This window comes from Echinococcus granulosus (assembly GCF_000524195.1).
Source record: "Echinococcus granulosus chromosome Unknown EG_S00118, whole genome shotgun sequence".
Classification (NCBI taxonomy): Eukaryota; Metazoa; Platyhelminthes; class Cestoda; order Cyclophyllidea; family Taeniidae; genus Echinococcus; species Echinococcus granulosus.
In genome coordinates this window covers 142,523-149,631 of record NW_020170498.1, presented here as the reverse complement: position 1 = coordinate 149,631, position 7,109 = coordinate 142,523, and positions in this window count along the sequence as shown.

Below are 7,109 nucleotides of genomic sequence, written 5' to 3'. Positions count from 1 at the left end.
TCGGCGGTGGCAGTGGTCGACGAATCCTCTCTTTCCTCTCCCCTCCCGCGTTGTCGCTCCTTACCTGTGCAGGCATTTTCGCTTGTAAGTGTAATATACGGAGTCTGCGTTTGATCGCATTGTTGAGCATTTTTTTCCCCTACCGGTATGTCTGTGCAAAAGGCGTTACACAAGCTAGTCTCCTACTTAAATGGCTAGGTAGAAAGGGCCGCAGAATCTCGCCTGCGGTATCAAGTTAGTGATGGCGAAGCAACAGCGCCGCGAGCATTCCGTTTTCATTGTCGGTTGGTGGGACACAGATTCTCCCCTCCCACCGTCGTAGCAGACGAAGATAACCCGTCACTCGGTGTGTGAAGGGGTTGCAAAGGAGGCTTCCTCATGCTCCTCCCCTGTCGCAAATGACAAGACTGAGTCTCAAGATTCAAATCATCCTGAACATGCGGGAGTCTTGTTGCAGCAGAGGTGTATAAGGTAGCATGGAATGCACAGCGCTTGGAGGAGGAGGGGAGAGTGGAAAGGTGGGTAGTCGAATCCCACCACAAGTTAAGCTCTTCGATGAAGTAATTTGGTCGGTCTAGCTGTGCAAGGACCCAATACTCACAGCAAGCAGACTACGTTCAAATCGGTGCTCCGTCTGAATGGAGTCTTAATAACCGACCACCTCAGAAAATGGGATCGTGAAATGGCACCTCCTCCTTCACTTCTCCCTCCGGGGTTTTCAGGAGAGTGATCGCGGTGTCGTCCGCTAAGTGTCACCGACAGGCTCTTCCCTTTATTCTTGGGTGAAATAGTCGGACGACACTTTGAACACCTCAACATGACCTTGAAAGCAGGCCTTGATGACTGATTGGCGACACTTTCTTGGCGTTTCCCTCACAAAGGCTATCATTGTGTGCCAAGCAAAGGTCAACTTGACTTCGGGGACAAGACTTTGATTGGCTTGCTTCAGGATTCTGAAGGCTCCTTTTTAAAGGGACAATCAAACCAAATTTAACCAGCTGCATATAATTCCTTTCAATGGGGTGTTTGTGCAATTCTGCGACTTTCCAGACCACTTTTTGGAGCGAGGGGTTATCTCGTGTAAGGTAGAATGCAAATGGAAGGTCTGGAGAATCATACAAACCGCTCCAGCTCTCAAGCGGTTGCCTATGGACTTTGCAGAGCTGAAACAATTACAGAGTGAGACATTCCATAGGTCGTCTTTGCCAGATAGGCTGGAAGTCCTGGAAGGAAAATGTACGGTATTCATGAGAGAGATTAGGAGTGAAAAGTCTCCTTCTCCGTGTAAAAGTTGCATGCGTTTACACATTTTCGCTCCTCCTTTATAGCCGCTGAAGGGGTCTAAAAAGAATCCTTTAACATCTCATTCGTGCAGCAAGCAAGTGGAGTGTCTCGAGGCTTCGCTGAAATTGTAACAAACCAAATCAGTTCGGACGAACATACTACTTACTAACTAGCAGTAGGGTGGGGTGGCCTCTAACGCAGCTCCGAGGCTATGCCGTGGAGGGGGAACTGTCAAATCACCCCACGAGTCGTTTCAACGCTTCTGGAAATCTGCATTACTGGGAAAATTCCACTGCTTTGCTCAAATAATTTGGCATTTAAGAGCCTATCAAGATTAACGAGCCACTAATGCTACTTGGCATTACTAAGTAGTATACTCCGGGGCCTAAATTCATCTCCTGGATTATTTTATGACCGTGAGGCTCAGATCTTTCTCCACTGTCTCAAAATAGTTACAGGGGTTTGACGCTTTATTTGGCAGTGTTTACTAAATCAGGCGCCTCAATTTGTGTGACTTTTACCTCCGTTCTGGAACCTGGCCTTTAGGGTGTACTGGTAGTCTTCTAGCCCTTCCGTACGTTAGAGTGGTATGTTCTATGATGTCACTCTGGCTTCTACGCTTTCGGGGTAGACACAGGGCGCTGCGCTGGCAAAAAAAAAATAAGATGATAATCAAATGGCACTTATTAGTTTATTTAAGCACCATCCATTCTATCCATAATTAAGGGCCCAATTCGCTCAATACAAATGCTAGGTTGAATGTCCTTTTGTGCTTTCAGTTTAATGCGCCTACCGGTAGCCACGGCAGGTCCGGTTAGTCCACACGTTGTGACATTTTTCGAAGCCTTTGACCCACATTGCGGGATGATCATTTCATTTGACAATTTATTGCCAGGGAAAGGAAGAACATAAGTGCCTATGAGCCACTCTTTAGCAGATCAAAACGCGGCTATTCCGTTTATACTAAGAAATGGGGGGCCGCGGGCTAACTTGTCAATCTGCCGCAACCATTTTTTCGAGAGGGCGCATTTTCGAGCGCCGTGGCTACATCATAGAATCAACGAATCTCAAATCATCTTTTATGCTGTGGATACAAAGTCGCTGTTACATAACACCCGTAAGAAGTATTAAAGAAAAAATCCAAATCTCGGTAGATTTATCACCTACCATGTGAGCCCTTAGACACAAGGGAAAGGGAAACTACTGAGGACCCGTAGATTATCTTGCACATCGAGGGAGAGAAGTGAGGAATGGAAAATGAACCACAGCCGTTACTCGGCCAATCAATTCCTAGATCGAGACTTTTAAAAAGGGGCAACGAAGCAGATTAATTAAAAGACCCCTATTTGTAAAACCTTTTTTACTTCTCGTGGTAAAAAAATCAAAGGAATTTGGTAGTTTTTCGGCCTCACGATTATATGCGGTCTTTCTTCCAACTAACTAGAAATCGGCTTTCGTAATGTACATTTTCGTGGCCACTTAATTATTCTCGTTAGCCTAAGCGTTTTCTTTTTCACAGTGAAGTCTACTCCGCCAATTTTGCATTAAAGATTGTTAATTCACCCCTATGCAAAGAAAAATCTTGCATAAAAAGAGCAAAGCTGACAAAGATCACGTCTTACCTGCCCGTTATTTTAGTAATTTTACGTACAAAACTTGACGTCATGACCAGTTTGGGTGGTTCTTGAGACATTAGAATAACTCAAGCCTAAAATTTATTTCTCTAGATAATTTTAAGGTTAGAGTCCTACGGTTTCACCTACCAAGTCCATGTTTCCATGCCTTTGAAGCTAATAGTCGCGAATAGCCTCTACCCTTGTTCATAAATTTATATTTCTGGTAATCCATCCAGAGTTGATGCAGTAATGAGTAGGATGTCTTAACATAACTAAAGCTGCCAAACATTGACTTAAAGCGTTTATCATCGCCTTTTTTATCTACTCAGGTTGTTTTGATTTGAAAGGATCTTTAGTCAGTAAGCACGCACAGCGGACCAACCACGAGAGGAGGAGGAGGGGCATTTGTAAAATCCTCATTCCTAGACGTTGTAAGGTGTCTTCCCCTACCCAATCTTTTCGATCAGAGGATATGAAAGTAGATGTTGTGGAGGTAGCACTGCTACGTAACGTCTCCTTTGAAGTTAGAAATTCATGAAGTTGTCAGACTCCTTATCCATACTCCTATCAACTTTATCTTGATTGGCAAAGTTGATTTCTGACTGCCAGAGTCGAAAGTTGAGTAGACAGCCTTCGATTACTCTATCCTTTGAGAGGCAATTAAGAAGAAACTCTCTTTTCTTATATGCGGATACTAGCAACTCAGCGATTTGTGGACGCACATTGAAGGCATACAACGAAGTCACGTAGCATGATGAGTTTATTCCACCTGCTGTCAATGGGGAGAGGGGAAGGGAAATTTTCATATAGACGGAAAAACGACATTGTGAAACACACCCAGTTATGTAACTGTCAAACAACTGTTGTTCGTTGAAGTAACGACTTTGTTTATTCATACTGAATTGTGGGAGTGCTACAATGTTGAAGTGAGGCATACATGATCTGTCAAACCCCTTGACGTCTCCAAGGTTGAGTTTAGGAGGTGGCCTCCCATCCTGGTTCACAAATAAAATCCGATTCCAATATATTACAACTTAGATCCACCAAACATTTTGCACTCCTTTAACAGTAAAATGCCAAAAATGCTGCAGTGTTTTATACTACTCAAATGCACCAAGTAGTGGAAACGGTTGCAAATGATGACTAGGCTGTACAGAAAACCACCCACATCATTGTAGAGGCGGTCTTTTTTCACTCCCACTAAGTCGCTTGCCATCTCCAGCTGCAATACCTCGTAGAGGGTAAGTTGACAATTGTAGATAGCAAGGAGGAATTTCTGCATATTAAAAATTTTTAATGGGAAAAAAGGGGTAAACTTTCCTCTTGACACCGAGTAGGCACCATCTCTCCCAAGGGCGAGAGACTTCTACTAGCCAGTCTTCTCGGTCTAGGGATCCGGAATCGGAGGTAGAAGAAAAATATTGCGAAAGCATATAACTCCAAGTTATCATTAAAGTACTTAAAAAATTATACTTTTAAGATACTTGTTCCTGTCTGATGACGGATTCTGTTGCGCCTTTAACACTTGGGCATCCAACCGCACACACAAAATTTATGGGCACAGGCGCTGGCGGTGGTTGGAGCTCAGTGTTTGATGTGAGCGCTTGTAGAAATGACCTGTTTCATTGCTGACGCATGAAATGGGCGCGAGTGTCAGTTGGTTTGCACGAGGGTGCTGCTTTCTCTTCTGCCCACTGCTGTGACGTCTATACACCCTATAGACGGAGGTGAAGGGAAGAGAAGGAAAGGGAAGCCAACGTCGATGCAGCTTATATAGCTGTTGGTGACTGTTGCCCTATTATCTGCTGGGGCAGGGAGGAGACAAGAACTCCAGTTTTTGCATGGCAGAGTGAGGGCGAAGACTACCCACTTCTATGGAGCGAGATGGATTGAAGCTCTCCGTTCGTGGAACGCTCTGTTGTGTCACCACACGGGTATTTTTGCTTGTCTTATGATACGAAAGACTGCCATGGCAACAATAGTACCCTATAATTATTAAACTTACCGCAAATGCATTTGCCTTTATGATGAGAGCAAATGAATGGGGAAAACAATGTGAAAAGTTAATGAATGATAAAACGAAAGAATAAATATACGCAAAACTAGTGTAAGTAGTCTTAATCATGAAATTATTAGATTCAGTACAGTTTTCAGACCTCCCGAGTCTTGGCAGAAGTAGTGATGTGTCAGGTTAATATGGGGTGACCATACTACTTATTAACGAGCAGTAGAGCTGACTAGCCCGTCCTGGTCGGTTGGTGATTGATAAATAGTCAAAAGTCGATTGACGAGCTATTTTTCACTTGGGTGGGGAAATGTAATGTATTCCAGAGGTTTTGAATTGGTTGACATTGAGGGATCCTACCAGATTACCTTCGTCTCTGTTTGCCATCGCATCCAACATTCCGCAGGCAAACAACCAACCAGTCAGCCCGTCATTTCGTAAGTCACCCATTTAGTTAGTCAAACAACTAATTATTCGTCCGAACTAGAGCACGACATGTCCAAGTTACTCTCGTAGGTAGAGCTTTTAATGTAAGCAAGGCACTTGAGGTCACCCTTGACCTTCATGGGAGGTGACAACTTTTGCGGTTAGGTCACTGCTCCTTGAATGCCTACATGAGCTCAGGAACGGCATCTGGCCCAAGAGAGGAGAGCTTATGCAGTCAAAATGACATGTGCCAACTCAAAGGTCACCACACAATGTAACATGAAAATTAAAATGAAGGATATAAAAAAAGCTCTTGAAGTTCACTTTTTTGCATATCTGGCGGATTTTGTTTAAGACGAATGCAGCGAGGAGGATCTAAGTGTATTTTTCTCTCAAAAACAAGGTGGATGGATGCAGCGAAGAGCACTTTTAATCCACCTGAAGGTTCAAAATTAACACAAATTTCTGTTTAAGAGTTTTTAAGGGGATTTGGGAAGACTCGACCCCTATGGAGGAGACGTTCTTAGTGGGAGGAGCATCAGAGGGCCTGATTTTATCCAATTGATGCAGAAGAAGGTAGAGTAATTCATCAGGGTGTGGTGGTTAGTAAGTACTGCAAACAATCCGAGACATCATGGCCTGTCAGATGATAGAGCCACCACAATGAAAGGGTTTACCGTTTTAGGCATCTTGTCTCCTAATCCCATACATAACTCCTCTGAATGCAATTTTCTTCACCACCAAAGATAACCTCCTTCGCTTTGGGTTGCAAGAAAAACAGCCACAGACGCTACTAGGTGAATTTGCTGCTCTCCTAGAAAAAGTGGTGAAGGCCATTCCTCTCCTCGACAGAAAGCATCCCACCTGGTAGTCAGCCAATAGAAAGTGTAGCTGAGATTCCGAGGGTCATCCCTCACTGCAGCAGTAATGTCCGTGTCTGAGTCCTTCTTAAATCGAACCACTTTCCATATTCTGCCAATCCCTGAGGGGAATGGAAGTCTACTTGAGCGAATTCCTTCCTTTCAAGGTCAGTGCTTTGACCTTGAGCTTGCAATTATCCTAGCCAATCGACAGCGAGGCAACAAGGCCCGACATAAAAGATTAAACCATTGTTGTGCAAAACATTTTGATTTCAAAGTATGTTTGCTCAATTATGGCAATGTTTTTCCGTATCTTTTACTTTAGAACATTTTATAATAGCGAGTTAATAATGAGAGTTGTATACGCTTTTGTTTGAATGCACCGTCAAGGTGGCATGTGGTGGATAGACACCGACCTCTTGACCGAGGCGTCACCACGAATTCCCGAGAAGGCGACAAACGATGCTCGACGAATTGCCCATATCGGTGGTGATTTCAGGATCTTTGATTGGTATGTACATTCAGTTGTAGAAGTGCGAACCTCAGTTGACTTCAATGATGCCTCGGGCACCGTTTGAAAGGAGCAACGTTTCATACGCAATCTTCATATTAATTCCTCCCTCCTCATCCGGTTTCAGCTACCCGAATTGAGAAGGCTGATTGAAGGAGACGATTATGCATCGCGGCTTAAGGGATTGTTACCAGGTTGGCTTTATCTGCCCGTTTATCACCTCAAAGCCGTATTCAAGCAGACCTGCAGCATAGTGGTCTCGCAGCCCGTCCAAAGCTTTGTGATTTAACCGCAAAATGATATCTTTATCATGATGCATTTTAACCATTGGTAGTGTTAATTGTCTTCGACACCACTGAGGTGCGTGTCTCGGAACAACGAGACGGCGCCATCTACCTCCAATGAGG